The sequence below is a fragment of the Rutidosis leptorrhynchoides genome, chromosome 9, assembly GCF_046630445.1.
Source record: "Rutidosis leptorrhynchoides isolate AG116_Rl617_1_P2 chromosome 9, CSIRO_AGI_Rlap_v1, whole genome shotgun sequence".
Lineage (NCBI taxonomy): Eukaryota > Viridiplantae > Streptophyta > Magnoliopsida > Asterales > Asteraceae > Rutidosis > Rutidosis leptorrhynchoides.
Genome location: NC_092341.1, coordinates 331,717,122 through 331,730,777, shown reverse-complemented (window position 1 = coordinate 331,730,777; position 13,656 = coordinate 331,717,122). Strand labels below are relative to the sequence as shown.

The following is a 13,656-nucleotide window of genomic DNA, read 5'->3' as shown; positions in this document are numbered from 1 at the left end:
TCTTATCAACTATATCGAACACCTGGTCAAAATAAGAAAAATCAAAACCCAACTTGTTAAACTATATTTATCAGAACTCGGTGGCGAAATGATGGGATAAGAAGTTTCAAAAAGGAATACAAATAAAGTTGATCAACCTTTTTATACAAACAAAGCATATGAAGGCGGTAAACTTCATTTGTATATTTAATAGAAATAAATTCATATATGCAGCTAACATATATCATACACAAAAGTCATTGTAAAAAAACAAAGCATCAACTCTAACTATACAAACTCACTTGATTGATCTGTAATTTCCTTCTAACCAATAGTCAGTAACTCAAAAGTTCTATTCGGTGTGAAATAATTTTGAGTCTTATACCCATCCTGGAATTGGTAACAATAAAATGTAGTATTTCATTTTGACTTGTTTAAAAGGTTCCGAACTAAATATAACAAGTAGTAGGTTAACTTTATATGATCCGATGGAACACGTTTGAACTGGTTATGCACCGACCACTTTTGCCTATTGACCCGACCCATACATTTTTTATTTAGTTTCAAAATAACATGTTTTGTCCCATGACACGACCCATCCATTTGACCATTTAGTATTTGGTTATCCAATATACAAGGAAAAGAAAACATAATTGTGAATTTGGTTATCCAAGTTAGACGTGCCCAGATGACTTTCAGTATTGGTACCCTAATCATAAAGTTATTGTTACAAAATTAGTTATGCAATATAACATGATATTGTTCTAGCATATTGTGAAATAAAGTGTCATATCAGATATTGATAAGAGCATGTAAATAATGCTTTAGACTATGAAGACATACAAACTTATGTGTTCATAAATCGGATCATATTCAAACACAAATTGATAAGAAACCCATATCAATAATAAAAACGCATACCCTGAAAACGCTTGCCTAAAGAAATACTAAAGTCGTCAGAGTACATTATTAAACATAAAAGGAAAAACTAATAAGAAACTTGAAAATCGGAAAAAATTGAAATTTTCGTTCATGGATAATAAGTTAATAACAAACCTGTACTAATTATTTCGTCATGGAGATCGATATTATTTCTTCAAGATTAATCCCAGCGGATATACTTCGTTTAATTACTTCTGTAATCTGTTGCCGAATCTGTCGATTAAAAAAACGCTTCAAAATCGTGGATCTTAAAAATCGTAGTTATATTGCTTCGTATACAAATCGTAGATCTTCAATATCGCGGTTCCGTTTGCAATCGAACATCATTTCAATGCTTGCTGTTCAGGCTTTTCTGTTGCCTAATCAATTGGAGCGATAACTAAAACCCTAAAATTGTGTATATATTTCATACTTACGAATTATAATAATTGTAGAGATTGAATCGGCTTGTTTTGTGAAAATTTGTGTGCAAAGAAAAAAAATGTTGAAACCCTAAAAGATGATTAAAGCGAATGACCCTGATAGAATATCACTACCGACACGTGTACTTTCTTGGGCTTAATCGGGATTAATGTTGATTAATCCTGTAATTAACACATCAGCATATTAATTAGTGAGTTAATCTTGATTTGACACCTAGGATTATACTACACGATTTATACAAGTGGATAGATAGATAGAAGATAGATAGATAGATAGATAGATAGATAGATGGGCCTTTGAACTTTATATGCTTTTGTAACAAAGACTGGGTTCGAAAGACCAGCCCACAATACAACACATATAGATTAAAAAAAAGAAAAAAAACATAAGTAGTATTACAAATGAGATAGTGTTAATTTTATAACACAGTAATTATTTCACCATCTAGTATTTGTAGACTCTAAAAACATGATTTATTTTATACCTGTGGCAACCATTCTATTACAATTGGGCTTCTTACTCTATGCTCACCATCATTCCATATCAACCCTCCAAATTCAGGTGTGTGTTGCCTAGATTTTGTAGTAAACGTAACCTTGTATGACAACTTTTGATTTTTATCCATGAAATTTAAGGTTGTTGGCTCAACTTTCACATCAACCCCTTTGAAATCTGAGACTACTACATGGTACTTAGAATTAGGAGGGCCAACATTAGTGACTATTCGCTCAAGTGTCACGTATCGAACCTGATCATCGTCTGGGAACACAACTGATAAAGCCGGGTAATTCAATTTGCCCGGTTTAGAAAATGAGTGTTCGTAGGTTCGATTTGAGAATTTGGCAAAAATGGCAAGCTCGGATGGAGTCAGACCTTGAGTACACAAAAAGTCGAAATAATCTTGTGGGTTGACATCATAAACTAGACCGGGGTCAATTGCCCTAGACGGGTTTATGTGGCCCGAACCATGGTCATATGGACTAGATGGTGCACCGGTTGAAGAGTCTGTTAACGGATCAAACGTGTGAGCATGAATATAAGCCGTTGTCATCAATGCTGACTTAATAACAGCTGGACTCCAATCCCGATGTTGCGCCATGAGCCAAGCAGCCACCCCGCTAACATGAGGGCATGACATTGAAGTTCCCGAGAGCATATTATACTTCACTCTTCGATGATCCGTTTCAAGACCCGACGGGCCCGCATCCCCGGTCCAAGCTGCAAGTATGTTGACACCGGGAGCCACGACATCCGGTTTCAAGATATCCTTCGATATAGCATTCGGTCCTCTAGACAAAAAGCAGCCACCACCGGGGACAATCTTACACCTATTCTCGTCCCCAAAAACGCCAGATTCGCTACGGGCTTCCGATTTGACATCGCGTATTCCTTGATCGTTTGTCCTTCCTTTTGACCAACAGCTAACGTAGGAAGAAGGTGGCTATCGGCCACCAAATCACCCCCATTAGCCGCGCTATTAGTCAAAATCATACCAACCCCACCTGCATCAATCACTACTTGACCCTTTTGAACCCGAGGGTTGACCCCTCGATCACATATCACAATTTTTCCTTTAACCAGAGTTTCATCCAGCATTCCTTCCATACATAACGAGCCTGAATCAGGGCTCGTTAAATTTTTTTCAACAAAAACCAAAGAATATTGTTTTCCTACTAGGTGATTCCTTCCCCCTTTATAAATCGAAACTCTGGTTAATAACTGCCCGTTCCCTAACTTCACCCTGCCCGGAAACTCCCTATCTATCGTGCTCGCTCCAACCGTCATCATCCACGGCGCAACATTCGTGACACTAGACGGTTCGGGCCCTTCATTACCAGCAGCACATGAAACAAAGACACCTTTTTCCATCGCACCAAATGTCGCTATCGACAAACTATCATGATAATACGATGACGAACCGCTTCCTAAAGAGTTCGACAAGATGTTAACACCATCTTCAACTGCTTGATCAACTGCTGAGAGAATATCTGAACTGAAACAACCACCACTCCAACAAACTTTAAAAGCTGCAATTCTTGCATCGGGTGACATTCCACGTGCGGTGCCACGTGCATGCCCGAAAAGATTAGCTCCCGGCACCGGTGATCCGGCAACCGTTGCTGCTGTGTGTGTTCCGTGGCCGTCTTGATCTCTTGGAGATTTGTACTCGATGGCTTCATCTATACCTGTAAATTTTGTTTAAGACGAAATCATAACAACTACTCCGTACAACTCAACTCGCATGACCCAAATTAAACATGTTATATTAAGTTGGGCTGATAATAACTTATTTTATAGTTTGAAATTCCGATTAATTATAGGTTTCTCGACTCAAGGATTATTCAAAGCTAATTGTACTGTCTCTTAATTTAAAAGTAACATGTTTAGCAGAAATAGTTGAAACTAACGTTATTCAAGAGTTCAAATTTTACAGTTTTTATATGTTTGGTGAGTTATTTATTTATTTTATTTATTATTATTTTTTTTGGCTAAACTGATAATTTTCTGTTTGATGTTTAACCTTTGAGTATTTAACGCATTTGCTTGTAACTTCTAAATGACAAGTGATGCTAAACGTTAAAAAAAATATGTGTGAATTACTCTTTAAGCACATCCATTTTCAATTAAAATTATGTTTCAATTATATATAAACATTTATCAAACAATTATTATTTTACGTTTATTCATCTAAAAATTATCACGCGTATATATTACATCATTCATTCAGTGCACTCTGAATGATTATTAAACATGGTACGATACGAAGTGTATTTCAAAACCAAATTTTATATCACTCAGATCTTTTGAACTATTTTAACGCTTAATTATTTTGTTTTATTGAAGTAAGTGTAACAAAAGTTTCAAATTGTTATTAAAATGGTTACTAGATAAAGGGCTAGATGCATGTTTTAAGATAATGCGCAACTTATTAGTTATTACCATATTAACTACTAAACAAAACTTATGAATAGTATTAGGGGTATTTTCGTCTTTCCACTTTTTTTTTACCCCTTCTTTCTTTCAAGTAACACCACAAAAGCCCCCCACACTTTGTTCAAAAATTAAAATCGGCCCCCAACACAAGGGGTTAAAGCGTCAAATCAAAATTTTCATAAAATATCTTAAATAAACTCCACTCAAATATTCAACAGGTCATATCTTCTCGCTCGCAACGAGTTAAATTTTTCCGACACCATCCTTAAACTCGAAATAATTTTATGAACACAATGTCACTAACTATACGCAAAACGGACACTTTTAAAAAAACGTTAAATATTTAGGGTACTTTTCATATATGTTGATTTTTCACTCGCAGGCTCCGTAACTAAATACAATAAAATACATTAAAAATCGAACCTCCGCCGCGAAGCGATGGTTCGAAAACTAGTTTGTACTAGAATTATTATTACTATGTTACCAAAATGAAAACCATGTATTACCAACGGTACCTCCATTAGCTGCTTCATATCCTCGATAAAACGATCTCGCACCCACAATTTTGTTATTTCAATGTCGTTCCTCAAAACCCGACCCCACTTCACATGCTCCTTTCCAATGGGCTGGGATAGAGACGAAGCCCGTGTCATTAAAACTCTCGCTCTCGGGCCAAATCCCAGTGTCCACAACGCCAACTACAACATCATTTTGGGCCAATTCCTCTGAGCCCATATTACTTCCATCTTGTGACTCAAGCCCAAGAAATATAGGACTTCTTGTAGTTTGCAGTTGGTATTTTGTGTCCTGTAAGACACTCACAACTCCTTTTACGCCCTTTAATCTTTCTGCTTCTTCTTCGGTTAAACGGGCTGCAACGCCATGTAAAGCGGTTTTGTACGCGTAAATGACTCTTTCGTTTTCTTTATTGTCGATATCTTGTAGTGAAATTGTTGATACTGATTGTATAAGAGATGCATACCATTCAACATGATCAGTGAACATTGTAGGCTAAAGGAAGCCTTAGTATATAAATGGCGTGACAGATTCTTCAAAGAAAAAGAAGCAAACTGGGTTAAACTTATTCAAGCGATTCATGGTTCAGCTAAAGGAAATAAATTACCGTGTAACAATTACTCCTCGCGGGTCTGGGGTTCAATCTGCAAAAATATTAACCTCATACATTTGTCTACTTCCATTTCAGATTCCTCATTGAAATTGTCGATTGGAAATGGTTTAACTGCTAAATTTTGGACCGACCCTTGGCACGATAAATCTCCCCTTGATTCCAGATACCCTCGCTTATATGCTCTTAATATTGACCCCAGTAGCTCAGTTTCAAGCCACTTCTCGGCTCAAGGAATGGTTTGGTCTTGGAGAAGAGATCCTAGGGGGGGTATTGAAAACCAACAACTTTTAAATCTCATTGCTTCTCTCACTAACGTGGTTCTTTCAGACAATCACGATTCTTGGTTATGGCACGGTTTCTCTAATGGTCTTTACTCGGTTTCAGAAGCTCGTCATCTTATCGACAATCATTCGCTTTCATCTTTTTCTCGGCCTACAATGTGGTGTAAATGGGTTCCGATCAAAATTAATACTTTCATTTGGCGTCTCAACCTTTGTCGATTACCTACTAGGATGAACCTTCTGACCCGTGGTATTGATACGGTTGATATTCGTTGTGGCATTTGCGGTATTCACGAAGAAGACGAACATCACCTGGTCGTTGAATGTTCTATTTCAAAAGAGATTTGGTCTTGCATAGCAACGTGGGTTAATCTCAATATTCCAGCATGGGATTCTTTGGTTAGTATTTGGGCTTGGGTGGACGGCTTTCCGAACTCACAACACCAACAAGTCATCATCAGAGTTATTGTCATCGCTACTCTTTGGCACATTTGGTCTCTTCGCAACAATATCATCTTCAAAGACAATAAGATCCGCAAAGGCAATATCGTTGATAATATCATTGTTTGTAGTTTTAATTGGCTTTACGCTAGATGGCAAAAATGTAGAATTAATTGGAATGTGTGGTTAGACAATCCTATGAACGCTCTGTAATTGTTTTTTCTTCCTAGCTTCTTGCTAGTCTCTTTTTAAAATTTAGCTGCTGTTCAAAAAAAAAAGTGAACATTGTAGGCATGGATAATTTATCCATATGAACAATGTAAGTTTTCATAACACAACTGACAGTAACAAGATTTAACATTTGCAGAAATAGCAATATACACCATTTCACTCGAATCTCGCCCATTTTTTATTTTTCTTTTTTTGAAAAAGAAAATACAAAAATGAGCTTCAGTGGATCTGAATATAGCATTCAATTGTACAAGATTTAAATTTTTTGGGGATGTACCCATTCTTTGCTTCACGTTTGAATTTGATGCAAATTAAACAAATGCAAATTAAACAATACTATTAATAAAAGGAGACACTCGCCTCTTTTTCTCTGCTGGTTCAAACTTTTATGATCAGATATAACTATTGTTTATAGTTGTTAGCCTATACAAAAACTTTATCTTAATTTCTAAGTAACATATTTCATGTTGATTTATTTTCAAACAATAGAAAGAAGAATTTTGTAAGCTCTTATAAATGCAATGCAAGGACGAATGCAATTGGTTACGGTATATATGATTTCATCCTTAAAAACTAGACATAACATCAAGGAACAGAACTTGCGGGCATAGCTCAACGGTTCCTCCCATGTACTTTGTGTCATGGAATAGGGAGAGGTCATGGTTCGATTTTTAGGGATGACATGATTTTCTTTAAACCAATTGAACACCAATAATGGTGGTATATATGGACCATATAGGGAGGTTTTACCGGATTCGTTCACGGACCTCTGCCTGGACCACTGCCCGAATGGATGTGTTCCCCGGGTACCGTCAATCGGGTTCGGGTTTCCGCCCGAACGTATGTGTTACGTGCAAATGATGAGGGTCGTTAAAATAAATGATCTACTGATTCTAAAAAATCGCCGTTCAAAAAAAGAAAAAAAAAACATCAAGGAAAAAGGTCCACGTGATTTGTAACAAAAATTACTGCTAGTCCATGTACTTTTTCCCATCACTTAGAGTCCATGTGGTTTCCATTTCAATCAATGATAGTACCGTTGGTTTAGTGTGGTCATAACACAAATCTATACTACCGCTTATATACAAGTACATGATCACACATAATGGGCACTTAGATATTCGGCTATATGTATATATCGTATATGCATATTTATAATCACCAATTATTATATATTGTTAATATATAATTATAATTATAACCTATAGTTTGAAAAAGATAATCTAATTAAATGTGATTTAATTATATATAAATTAAAAAACTTAACAGGTCGCTGGACCATAAAATTATTGGATGGGCTAATTCTATTTTTAGGTTAAAAAAATAAAATAAATATGCTCATATAATTTTGGGTAGACACGGACAAGAACAAAAAGGGTATAAAGGCTTGTCAAGTTTTTTTTTTTTTTTTTTTTTTTTTTTTTTTTTGAAAGACAACCAAAAATTTTATTATAATCTCACACGGAGAGTTGCAAAACCAATACAAGTAGCTACCCGGTTCACAAGAATTACAATCAAAGGTGTCAAGATGGCAACAAACAAGAGAAACAATATGTACAATTACATTCGCACTACTAATTAGGGTGAAATATCTCTATTCCAATTGATAACTTTTACTTTGCATTTTTCCGCAACCCATTCGAAACTCTTGACTTGGATGTCACAAACCACTACCAGTACATTCCAATCTTTGTTTTTGAAGACCCTTTCGTTACGGTTTTTCCACACTAAATACACACACGTCCATATTACCGCTTGCCATATATTTTTACCCAAATCCGAACCAAATTGTCCCAAGTTACCTTCTAAAAGATTTCGAAGATCAAAATTTGGTGGTCTTGGAATACTCCACCAATCAAAGATTCTAACCCAAACGTCACGAACTTTTTCGCAAGATAAGAGGGAATGGCTAATACTTTTGATATCGTTATCACATTTTGGACAACGAACCGAATGTAGGCCGACACCCCTCTTATCCAATTCAATCAACACCGGAATTCTACTTTTTAAGACCCTCCAAACGAACACCTCTACCTTTTTGGGTACAAGCACATTACGCAAGGTACCCGAAGAAGTATTAGTATTCGAAGGGAGAATTTGATTGTCAACAAGCTCCGATAAAATTTTGTTTAGAACACACCTTTGTTACTCAACGTCCATTCCCACTGATCCGGATTTTCTAGCTGAAGTACAGTCGAACGCAACAACAATTTCAGTTCGTACAGCTCACCAACCGCCCGACCCGTTGGTTCTCGAACCCAGCAGCCGTTTAACACCCATTCTGACCCAACCCGCAACATTCTGGAGCCAACCGAAGCTGAGAGATCTGATTCCAAATACACGAGGCGTTTAAACCTGCTTTTGAGAGTAAAGTCCCCAACCCAAAGATCGTTCCAAAAAGAATTCGTATTCCCGCCCCAATCTTCTTAATAAAAGAGTTCCGGAATGGAACTCCGAGATCATCGATACATTTTTCTGCTTTTATTATGTTAGTCCACACCGAATTGTAAGGAAACGCATTAGTATCAAAAGGATGTAGTAAAGCCCCCGAAGACCCATAAATACTAGAAATAACTTTGACCCACAAGGAGTTAGTTTCGGATTTAAACCTCCACCACCACTTGCCAATCAAAGCTAAGTTTTTGCTTTCTAAAGAACCCAAATTTAACCCTCCTTTCTTGAAAGGAAGAAGGGTTTCTTCCCATTTAACCCATGAAATTTTAGATTTTGAACCCGACCCACCCCAAAAAAAAGAACGTCTTACACACTCGAGTTTTTTCACCACACATGGCGGGGCGCGAAAGAGAGAGAAGTAGTACAACGAGAGACTATTCAACACCGATTTTATAAGAGTCAAGCGTCCACCATAAGATACCGAACATGCCTTCCAATCCGAGAGTCTTTATAAAAATTTATCTAAAACCGGATTCCAACTTTCTAATTTATTTATTCTACTCCCAACCTGAAGACCAATATAAGTGAATGGAAATGATCCGGTATTACACCCAAACATTGTAGCCATGCTTTCAATTTCATTCTTCCCGACACCAATCCCAAGCAAATTACTTTGAGGTGGTTAACCTTAAGCCCCGAAGTGAGTTCAGTACACTTTAGTATTTTGAAAAGATTTCGGAGATTCCTCGCACTCCATTCACCAAAAAAATCGTATCATCCGCATATTGAAGATGCAAGATAGGTATTTTTCGGGAACCAATTTCAACACCAATGAACTTCTTATTACATACGGTTCTTTTCGTCATCACATTCAAACCTTCCGCCGCAATTATGAAGAGAAATGGTGATAACGGGTCACCTTGTCTAACCCCACGTTCCAACTTGAATTCACTAGTAGGTTTAACAACCCGTCATAATCCACCTGGAAGAAGTCATCAATATCTGGTCCCATTGCGAGGTACTGGCCTAAATATGCCATGAATTACTCCAAGTAATATCTTTAAAATGAGCAAATGCACAGCGGAAGATTTCATTCATACCTGAGAATAAACATGCTTAAAAGTGTCAACCAAAAGGTTGGTGAGTTCATAGGTTTATCATATACAATCATAAAATTCAGTAATTTTGATAGACCACAAGATTTCAGTTTCATAAATATATGTACACTCGCAAGTGTATAAAAGTATTCTATAAGTTGTTGAGCGCTTCGGTAACCATACTTAACAATTAATGTGGCATATTCCCTTTATTATGAAATCTCCCTACACTGTACCAAGTGTAGTAAAAACGAAGTACTATGCAACCGTTTACGATACTAGAGCGACTAGCCCAGTTGGGGTTGTCAAACCCGATAGATCTATCAATAGGATTCGCGCTTACATGTTCTTACAACATGTAAATATTAGTTACCAAGCTATTAGGGAAGATATGCAAGGTGGTACAACTCAACGTAGAATATATTTTAAGTACTTGTGTCTATTTCGTCAAACATAAAAGCAGCGAATGTATTCTCAGCCCAAAAATATATATTGCAAATGCAATTAAAAAGGGAGCAAATGAAACTCACGATACTGTATTTCGTAGTAAAAATACATATGACAGCAGTGAACAAGTGTAGGGTTGGCCTCGAATTCACGAACCTATATCAGATATATATATTAACACGCATAATCGTAATCGAATAAATTTATATATTATTAGTGATATAAATGTTATCTTAATAAGTTATGTGTTTCGTTATTAATGTAAATATATTTTTTTATAAAAATTTATAAGTTATTAATATAGTTATATTAAGTACATTTTTATATAACTAACTTTTATTGTAATAATAATAATATTAATAGTAATATTGAAAATAATAATAATAGGGTTTTCAGAAAAATAATAATGATACTGGTAATAATAAAAATGATAATAATAATAATAATATTACTAATAATGATAATTATATTAATAATAATAATTACTATAATACTAATGATAATAATTTTATAATACTTATAAGTATAATAATAATAATAATAATAATAATAATAATAATAATAATAATAATAATAATAATAATAATAATAATAGTTACAATACCAATAATAATAATAATAATAATAATAATAATAATAATAATAATAATAATAATAATAATAATAATAATAATAAGTTTTAAATGATAATACTAGTAATTTCTAAGTATAATACTAGTAATAGTAATGATAATATCATAAAGTATATTAATAATCATTTTGTTAATAATAACATTTTAACATAATAACAATAAGTATGTTAATAATAATAATAACAATAATAATAATAAAATAGAAAACTACCTTAGGAAAGGTTTTCAAAAAAATTGTGCCTCATGCAAGGCTCGAACCCCCGACCTCTTGAAAACCCGACAACACCCACGACCATCCCACTACTCTTGCTTTTCTGATTTATATTACAATTTAATTACTTTATATTGTTTCTGTTTTTCTTACTTCTCCTTCTTCACCATGAAACTGAATCGACCCAGTTTACCCTTTTCATAATACGAATACTTAACAAGATTTGAGAATTGAAATGGGTTATAAATAACTTGAGTTGGTTATTTTTGTTAAATCAAACAATAAATAAAAAAAATAAAAAAATAAACCTGGTATTCTGTTCGCGATACAAGAAGGAAAAAAAATTGATTTTCAATTTGAGGATGTTTTAGCTCGTGAATCCTAAATGAAATATGTTCTAAATCGTTGTTTAAAACTATATGAATCATCAATTAAACCAAAAACATGAAAACGATTTCGAATTCCCTCATGAATAAAAACGGTTGACTTTTTAAAATCCAGTTTGACTCGTAAATTTCGAATTCGATATGAGGAATTGGTAATTCAAATTTTGCAGAAAGATTTGTTAGAAGATTACTAACACAACTGTAAATATAGATTTTGAAAATCGATTCGAGAATAGGCTATTTGATTTAATCGATTATTAATAGGATATCGTGCTGTATATATAAAAGAAATAAAAAAAATAACTTAACAGATATAATGATCATAAGCAGTAGTGTATAATTGATGGATGATGGAATATTGAATGGCTTTTGTCCTTCAAATGATCGATTGATATATAGCTGGATAACCCGACAGTTTATTCAATCCAAGGGGAACGCAATAAAAAAATAAAGCAGATGAGGAAAAATCTTGCGCATTTTTGTATATATCTGATTATATATATATTATATTAATATTAATAATTAATAATAAATATCTATATTAATAATGTTATAAAAATAATAGTAATAATAATAATAATAATAATAATAATAATATGAATATGAATATAACATATTAATATTAACACATAATTATGAAATATTAACAATTTCTATAAATATAAGTTTTGTAAATTACATATATTACAATATTCATTTAAATAACTATGTATAGAAATTATATATATATATATATATATATATATATATATATATATATATATATATATATATATATATATATATATCATATGTTAACTTACAATTATACATATATAAAATAATCATCATTAACTTTCTTAAGAAAATAGAATGAGTATTTCTAAATAATGTAAAAAAAGTTCGTAAAATATATAATTATATATATTCCGAAATAAAATATATATATAATTTACATTACAAGTTCTTATTACATAAATGAATATATTAAATATATATTTTGTACAGAATAATTTGAATTGTAACAATATATATATTAAGTGATTTTCCTATATATATATATATATATATATATATATATATATATATATATATATATATATATATATATATATAAGGTAATAGTTTTCATTACAACGCACATTATTATTTTACATATTTATAACAATAATTGTATATAATATTAATGTAATTCAAGTTATATACACATATATATATTTATTTATGTACACATATTTACAAACAATGGTTCGTGAATCGTCAGAATAATCAAAGTCACATGCATTCATGAAAAAAAATAGTTCAATTATTAGAGACTCGATTTGATAGACTTTGCTTATCGTGTCGAAATTATATAAAGATTAAGTTTAAATTTGGTCGGAAATTTCCGGGTCGTCACAGTACCTACCCGTTAAAGAAATTTCGTCCCGAAATTTGATTGGGATTGTCATGGCTGACAATAAATATGTTTTCATGACGAATATGAATTGATAAATAGAGTTTTATCATTATTGAGTGATACGGATAAAACAATTTGATTTCTCGAAGTGTACGAATGAAGCTATCACTTAAAGAGTGAATCTAGAAAATAAAGTTCATCTTAACTTTTGACGTTATCACGTTTGAATTTAGAAAATAAGGTGCGTCTAATCTTTTAACGTTGTCTTGGTTGAATTTCCGGAATTCAAGGGATTAAGGAAATCTTCAAAATCTAAATAAGATCTGAGTCTTCGGAATTTAAGGAAATTAGGATCTTTCTAATTAAATGTGGTCATCTATCTTGATTGCTACGTCTGATATTTTCATTATAAATTAAACCCCTTCCGTTCCATTATTTTGATCACTCCTATACTTTCTTTCTTAATTCTTACTTCTAAAAGATTGTGAAAATGCTTCATCCAGTTCTAAACCTTGATATTTTTCTAATTATCATTTCTGTCATCCTTCTTTTTAATCTTCCACCAGAAGAATTTGTTTACTTCTATTATTACCTTGGGGTGATACTATTCTTAATTCTACCGTGTCTTTATATTGCTATTCGTATTAATGTACACGGTTTGTGATTTCTGTGTTATTGTCGGGTTTTATATCTTCCCTTATATTTCAGAGCTCTTTGCCTTTTTATTCTCTTCTCGATCTTTAGTAAAGCG

General features: G+C 33.2%; 1 pseudogene; it reads right to left on the bottom strand.

Moving 5' to 3' along the window:
• Positions 1-1,822: 1,822 nt before the first annotated feature.
• On the bottom strand, positions 1,823-6,535 carry LOC139869063 (subtilisin-like protease SBT1.3; annotated as a pseudogene).
• Between the last annotated feature and the right edge of the window lie 7,121 nt (positions 6,536-13,656).